General features: G+C 36.0%; 1 pseudogene across 1 annotated transcript; it reads left to right on the top strand.

Moving 5' to 3' along the window:
• The first annotated feature begins 7,686 nt into the window (after positions 1-7,686).
• Positions 7,687-7,960, top strand: LOC308264256 (non-histone chromosomal protein HMG-17-like; annotated as a pseudogene). The gene has a single exon. The product of its transcript is annotated as a non-histone chromosomal protein HMG-17-like (transcript).
• The last annotated feature ends 315 nt before the right edge of the window (positions 7,961-8,275 follow it).

The raw sequence follows: 8,275 nt of genomic DNA, 5'->3' as shown, positions 1-8,275 counted from the left end.
TGAAAACATATGCTAGGAAGTCATTTAAAATGTGTTATCTTTTAACTAATCATTCTGCAGTTTCCACATCTTGTTATTGTGACTTTGACAAATTGACTTTAATAGTTACCTTATAAAAGTAACATTATTCCCCAAATACCTTATTTTTAGTAATTAAGGAGAAAAGTTTTCAAACTTGATACACATCTGGAAACCTACCCCTGAAGCAGTGTCAGTTTCTCACTTAAAATACCCACACAGACACAGACACACACACACACACACACACACACACACACACATACATGCACACATGCACGCACACAAACACATAGCAAAGACAGAAAGTAAATAGCTGATAATAATATTATTTGAGTTTTATTTCTTAGAGATTTAAAGTTTGATAACAGCTATTGCTCATGAAATAACAAAACAAAACACTATAAACCATTTTTCTTATTTTACTTGGGAATTCCCAGTGTTTGGAAGAAGTTCCTTCTTTTTTCCCAGGATGCTGCACCTGGGCTTCTGGCTGAATTTGAGAGAGAAAGACACTGTCCTGTTAGGGAAACAGAGTTATTTTTTATACAGTATCTATATAGTTTCTACTTACTTCTTCATGACCTTGACTTAGACTTTAAGAACAGGAATACTGGATGGAAAGTAAAAATAAAAGTTGATGGGAAAAGAAATGAGGGAAGAAGGAGATGGGAGAGAAGTAACTCATGGGATAAAAATTAGAGAATGAAGTACAGACTTTCCAATTAAACAGGCATGGTATTCAATTCAATAGTTAATCTTTATTTTCTTTAATAACCTTTTCATCTTAAAAGAGTGAATTTAGAAACCACTAGAAGTTATCCATATAATTATAATCTCTATTAAATACCACATATAATAAAATTCAAATGAAACTGTATAAGCAGCCTTAACTCTAAGAGCTTCATTAATCAGAAATGGTCAAGTAGCAATTGTTCAATCTATCAAATTTGTTCAGTTCAGAAAAAACTATGGAAAGCTTTTCTAAAATTAGATGCAGCAATTCATACATCTGATCTAATAAATCAAGGTTTCTCATTAATAATATGTATAAAAGTAGCTGTGATTTATATAAAGTAAAATCAGGATTTAGTACTAAATCTTTTAATAACTTATAATGTAAAGAACTTACAATTTAATAGCACAACTTTCTCAATCCATAAAAACATGTTATTATAAAACAAAGAGAGTAATTTCATTTGGGAATACACTAAGTTTTTGTAACATGGAAATCTTTATGTAATATGGCTAGCAATATTAGAGTCCTTACATAACCCAGCTTTATATTTTATTTAAATGCCAAGTCTTTTAGAAGGGCATGATGAATCAAACACATACCTCTAGGTATTTTAGGTGGAAAGATCCTCCAACAAACGTAGCTTTACTTGGTAAATTTAAAGCAATTCACTTGGTGAAAGATGACAAGCTTGACGAGCTAGCTCTATATATAACTGTCTAAATTTATACTCTGACACTCTGAACAGATGCTACAGCCAAAAAAAACCAAGCCAAATAAAAAAGCCTGTGAAAAGCCAAATACTGTATCATATAACACTTTTTATGGTTTACAAACATAGTGAACAGCAAATAGACATAAATTTGATAATGTGGGAAAGTAGATCAGTTTTGTTGTGTGCATGTCCATTAAACTTTAAAACAAGGTCATGTATCTGAGGCAAGCTGGGGAAAGTAAGAGGTTTAATTGTCCTTCCCCTTCTGTGGTACTCAACCTAGATAAGATTTCCTAATAATATGTAGTAAAAGTCAGTACATAGCACTTGAATATCTCAGCACAAAAATGAAAATGAGGTCTTGTCAATTTTTATCCAAATATGAAATATCCAATTTAAGTGAACAATATTCAAGAAGGCTACTTATGGCCTGCCTCTGATTGGTTCCCTGTTCTTACTTCTCCAGCAGAGGTGAAGACAGACATGCTGATGTGAGCTAGTGCTTTCACAGGTAGTCATGCTGTTTTATTTCAAGCCAGCCTAAGCACTAGAAGCTTCTCAATTCCTCCCAATTCTAGGTAGCTGCCTGAATTAGCTCTGTCTACATTGATGAGTTGCTACTAGGAGACATCTCTCTCCTTCATACCCAGGTAACCTGGCTAGTACTCTCGGTTCTAGCTAGATGTAGTGTTTTTGTACTTCATGGGTGGAAGTCAAGTTGCCCTGTGGTCTGCCTTATGTGAACTCTCCCTTTCTAGGACTCAAGATTTCTCATGTATCCAAATCCCACTAACTAAAATTTTCTACTTAAGGAAAGATTATTTGGCATTTAGCAACTGTCAATAAGAACCAAAGACAGAATATCAGGGTAATTTTTCCACATTGTTTTAAAAACACTTAAGATTGCAATTTCTTCAATCAGAGCTGAATTTTCTAGGTCACTAATCAAATAACAATGGGTCACACATATGTTAAAGATCTACTGTGAGTATCAGACTGTGCCTTTGATGTTTGGCTATAAAAGTAGACAAATCAGCTGGGTGTGGTGGGGCACACTTGTAATCCCAGTACTTGGGAGGCTGAAGACAGAACAATACAGGTTTGCTGCCAGCCTCAACTACTTAGCGAGGCTCTCCACAACTTAGTGAGACCCTGTTTCCAAGTACAGAATAAAAAATAGGGCTGGGGGTATAGCTCAGAGGTAGAATGCCCCTGGGTTCAATCCCCTGTTGCACAAAAACTGGGGACAACTCAAACAGAACTGCATTTAAAGACATATTTTAATATTGATTATACTATACCTACACCTAATAACAATGGCTAGCTAGATATTGCTCTACAAACCTTAGCTTTAAATTAGTTATTTAGTTTTAAATGCCCTTATGAATTATTATCTCATGTTTTAGAAAAATAAATATAGATTAAATCAATTGCCCAAGGTTACCAGCTAGTGGGTACAAGAGCAAATGTTTGAAGCCCAACAGACAGAGAACAAAGCTTACATTACTAGCTAAAATAATTTATGTAATAACCATGTAGAACATGATATTAAGATAGAAAATGGGAAATGGATTTGACTAGTCAGAGAAGACTTCTTAAAAGGCTCATTGAGAAAGAAGTTCACAAGAAAGAAGTCACTTGAAAGACTATGTGAAAAACATTTCAAGCACTGGATTTGTGATAGAAAGGAGTTAGACAGTTTTTGCTTTGAACAAAAAGCCAAGGTGGTTAGTAATTTTGAGCCAGGGAAAAATCAAAGGAAGATGAATCAAAGATGAAGGCAGAGGCCTTATCACAAAGGAGCTTGTAGGTAATGGTAAGGAGTCTATGTGTTAATTGAAATGTGATGCCATTGAAGAGTTTCCAGCAATGGGATGATTTGATCGGTTTTATTCAGAATCTATAATGGGAGAATGGCTAGGAGGAGGCTGTTGCAATGACACAGGCATGAGATGCAGAGGGATTGGACTAGAGGAACAGGGGAAATGGGAGACTGTGACAAAACTCATGGCTGCTGAGGGAAGGATGGATTGGAAGGATGGAGCAGGAGTGAAAGTAAAAGAAGATTCAGACTATGTTATGGTTAGATATATTATGTCCCCTGAAGAGATCAGGGTTGATATAATTAAGTTTTAAGGGGTGTAGTCTCATCAGTAGACAAATCCGCTGCAATGGCTTTATCTGGATGATAACCTAGACTGGTGGGGTATGGCTGGAGAAGTTGGGTCCCTGGGGGTGTAGAATTGCGGATTGTTCTTGTGTTGTTGAATCCCCTTACTTGCTCTCTCTGCTTCTGGCCTCTGCGATGTGAGGAGCAGAGCTTGTGTACTCTCCCTCTCTGCTTCCTGCTGCAGTGCCCTGAGTTCCACACCCTGACCTCTTGTGGACTGAAATGGAAATCTCCACAAAGCTGTGAGCAAATAAATCTTTCCTCTAAGTTGTGTGGTCAGGATTTTTGGATTATAGCACTGGGTGTGTTGAATGAGACAGACCAGGAAAATGATGCTGAGCTGCCTAAACTAAGATAGGGCCAAAACAAAGCAAGGGAACTGAACAGTTTCAAAACACATGTAAAGAGAATACTTTATAGGATGCAATTTCTTTTAGATAGGAAGGATAAGGAAGGACAAATATTCAGGATGACTTGTAAAATTCTGGCTAGTCTTTTGCCCTAATTTATAATGCCAAATTGCCATATAGCAGAAAAATTTAGAGCATCCTTTCTATTTCTTCTTTCAAAGTTCTGTGTGTGTGTGTGTGTGTGTGTGTGTGTGTGTGTGTGTGTGTGTGTGTGGTGAACCCAGGAACATTCTACCTCCATGCTACACCCTCAGCCCTATGTTTTATTATTTCTTGAGACAAAATCTCACTAAGTAGCTGATGCTGACCTCAAACCCAGATCCTACTGTATCAGCCTCCAAGTACTGGGATTACAAGGATTTGCCACCATGCCTAGCTTCAAAGTTCTTTTTAAAATTAAGCTTTACTTACATGTATCAGTTATACATATTTAATGAGGTTGGGTGCAATACTTCAACTCATGCATACAGTATACACTGATCAAATCAGAATATTAAGCATCCAGGTTTTGATATAAGAATATAGAACCATTCTTGGAACAGTAGGAACTCACAGTGTAGTCTTTTTGTTCTACCATGAAAATTCACTGAAAATTTTATTAAAGACAATATGTCCAATTATATTTCATTTAGATAAATTTTAAAGTTTTAGTTATATATTTTCAACCATTTCTTTTATGAAAAACTGGCTTAATTAAATGAATTGCAAAAAACACATAAACTAAAAATAGCATATAATAATAAAATTAATCTAAGCCTCAAGTGAACTATGAGCCATGAAACATTGAAGACTGAATTACTTCAATTTCCTCAGAAGTGCATTAATGGGCCATTAATACACAGGCCAGAATACTTGAAATCTACTCTTAGAAATGTAACACTGAGGATGTATAATAATGCATTTAAAATGTGTTTTTCCCCTAATGAATCATCTGATTTTTATAGTGCAGGTCGAAGGACAGAATTTGGATTGATATCATATATAGTCACAGTGTCAACAACTGATTTTTTAGTTTACTTATCTAAATTTTTTTTCTGGTACTGAATGGTCAAAAACTGAATATGAATACAGTTTCTCATGTGATATAAATATCAGTATGTTATACCCATAAACACACTTTTCATCCTTTTTTCTCCTTTTTCTCCTTCTCTCCATTTATCCATCTTCCTATTTTCTCTCTGTTATCTCTGAACTCTCTTCCAAATTGAGTTCATCCATTCTCCTGGCTTCATAAACCACCTATTTACAGACAATTCCCCAAGTGACCTCTGCAGCCTTAACCTTTTTTCTCAGCTCCAAACTATTTGATAGATATTTTAAACTTAACAAACCAAACTGAATTTGCTTTTTTAAAAATCTCCTCCTTCCATACTCTCTTCTCCATTTCAACAAATGGCATCAAAAAGTATCAACTCACTCCAATCCAAAATCATCAAATCTGTCAACAAATTTTATCAACTCTACTTCTAATATTGCACTCCATTTCTACTGTTGGCTATCTGATTGCAGCTACCATGTTCTCTCACTTAGACTCCTATTTGTAGTTATTCAACAAAATGAAATATGATTTATAAAGCAACAGATTGGTAGTAGGTAATAAAGTTATACAAAAAGCCTTATGAAATAGAATCAGTATTACAAAAATTATACTTTAATGGAATTATACTTTAATGGGTACACTTTAAAGGAAATCTTTAAAGAAAAAATAATAGTTCCATACACAGTTTCTTAGTATCTTTCTGGTGATATGTCAAGTGTAGAAGAAATGATGAGCTGCTGAACAGCTATGTCTCCAACAACATGCCCTGTACCTGATAACTATGCATAAAATTTGATGTGATATTACATTGATAACTAGATGATGATTGATATTCACTGTGCATACTCATAATCCAACATTTGTATACACAAATGTGTGTGGCCCTCGGGGATTGAACCCAGCGGCATTCAACATCCAAACTATACCCCCAGGCCTATTGTATTTTTTATTTGCTAACAGAGTCTCACTAAGTTGCTGAGAGCTTTGCTAAGTTAGTGAGGCTGTCCTTTAAACTGTGATCATCCTGTCTCAACCTTCAAAGTACTAGGATTAGAGGTTTACACCACTACCACACCTGGCTACAACCTAATATTTCAGTTTAGGCCTGTCAATATAAGTATTATATAAAATTAGGACATTCATCGTTGCAATCCTCTGATACAGAAATGATGGCTCAGAGAGGCTGAGTGACTTGTGCAAAGCCATCCACCTAGGTGACAGAACATAGTCTGGTACATCAATTTTTTACTCAGCCCAGTTTCTATTCATGACTCTGTTTCTCCAAAAATACTGTCTCTGGTTGTCTAAAAGGATGGTGTTATGAATGTCCTGTTTGTAAATATGATTTTTATTTATTATTGGAACATTATAGTTATTTGAAGTGATGCATCTATTTATGCACACAATATCTCTTGATGGTTATTTACAAAATATTTTTTCAGATGAACAGAGTTTTCAGTGAACCAAGGAAAAAACTGCCATAATTTTCTATCTCTGCTAACAGAAAATGGGTTATTACCAGCATTTATAGAGAAATTATTTTGGCAATCCTGTACTGCACCTCAATATACATTGGCAGCATTGCCTATAAATTACTACTTATATTGCTATAGTGATGAATACATATGTTTTCTGTTTTTTATTTTAAAGGTGTTATTGTTAGCATTCTTTAGGTGTTCTTTTTGTTACTACCACATAAGGTTGGTTCCTGATCATCCATTTTTTAATGACAATACTACTTATATTTTATAAGCCTGAAGCTGCATCACTGAATATGACTATGTAGTCATGTAAAAATTAGCATAAAGTTCTGTTCTGCTGCATGAATTTTAAGATCATTTTGTTTTATAGCAAGAAAGTTATAGGATTTTGTTTCATTAATCAATACTGCAATCATTGCCTTTAACTTTTAATTTGGCTATTTCTTATTAACATTCACTTTTTTTTTTTTTTTTTTTTTGGTGGTACTGGGGGTGGAACCCAGAGGCTTTCTACCTCCGGGCTATACTCCAATACCTTTTTTTATATTTTATTTGGAAACAGGGTCTCACTAAGTTGCTGAGAGCCTCACTAAGTAGCTGAGGCTGGCTTCGAACCCGTGCGATCCTCCTGGCTCAGCCTCCCAAGTGCTGGGATTACAAGCGTGCGCCATCACGCCGGGCTTAGCATTCACCTTTGACTTATTAGAAAAAAATGGGATCTAGCAGACATAGTACTAAACTCCTATTAAGTTTTCATTTTGGCAATAACTAAATGTCAGCAAAATCATATTTTCCACCGGAAATTATTAAATATGATGTGAGCACTAGTCTATTTTATCATTTTAATAACCATATTATTAAGTCATCATTTTTAAAATGTAATTTTAAATCAACTTACATACATTTAGTAAACTAATGTCATTAATTTTAATCATGGTTTCTAGGAATTACATAAATCTTCCACAAGTTATCTAACCAAATAGGTCCTCATTTCTGTAAAAATAGAAAAAGCTTAGGAGCAGTGTGAAGAGGAGGTGAGGATGACCCCTGCGCTGACCAAGCCCCGCGCACCTCTACATCCTGAGTCCAGCGCCCACCTCCCTCCGCTGTCGCCACCATGCCCGAGATAAAGGCTGAAGGGGACGCTAAAGGAGATAAAGCCAAGGTGAAGGAAGAACCACAGAGAAGATCGGCAAGTTTGTCTGCTAAACCTGCGCCTCCAAAGCCAGAGCCCAAGGGTAAAAAGGCCCCTGCAAAGAAGGGAGAGAAGGTACCCAGAGGGAAAAAAGGCGAAAGCTGATGCTGGCAAGGATGGGAATAACCCCGCGGAAAATGGAGATGCCAAAACAGACCAGGAACAGAAAGCAGAAGGTGCTGGAGATGCCAAGTGAAATGTGTGCATCTTTTATAACTCTGTACTTCTGGTGAGTGTACAGTTTGAAATACTATTTTTATCAAGTTTTATAAAAATGCAGAAATTTGTTTTACTTTTTAAAAAATCTGTGTTGTTAGCACACAGAACACTTCATTGTTGTTTTGAGGGAAGAAGCATAAGTCACTAATACAGTGTCTCCACAGCTGGAATACTGTGAGGGAAAACACCTTTCCCTGCTAGTTTTGAGAGATTTCCTCTTGGCTCCCAGGAGGAGGGATTCCCTGACATTGGCACACATAGCCACCTTGGCACAAACGCCATGTGGTGTGGG

This window comes from Muscardinus avellanarius (assembly GCF_963383645.1).
Source record: "Muscardinus avellanarius genome assembly, chromosome: 6".
NCBI lineage: Eukaryota > Metazoa > Chordata > Mammalia > Rodentia > Gliridae > Muscardinus > Muscardinus avellanarius.
This window is presented reverse-complemented; position numbering and strand designations above follow the sequence as displayed.